Genomic DNA, 225 nt, shown 5'->3' on the forward strand with positions numbered 1-225 from the left:
CAGCTTGGGTGGTGAGGCTCGAGCACTTGAAGGTGAAGACCGAGTCAAAAACGTCATTGAGTACCTCCCGCGGTCTCCATATCCCGGGTAATCAGGTTTCCCGTTTCGTTCCAGAGAGGGCCCACGTTTTCCCTAGTCTTCCTTTTATCCCCAACGTATCTATAGAAGCTTTTCTTGTTGCCCTTGATGTCCCTGGCCAGATGTAATCATGTCCGGACTTTAGCT

The sequence above is a fragment of the Fulmarus glacialis genome, unplaced genomic scaffold (genome assembly GCF_000690835.1).
Source record: "Fulmarus glacialis isolate BGI_N327 unplaced genomic scaffold, ASM69083v1 scaffold4081, whole genome shotgun sequence".
Lineage (NCBI taxonomy): Eukaryota > Metazoa > Chordata > Aves > Procellariiformes > Procellariidae > Fulmarus > Fulmarus glacialis.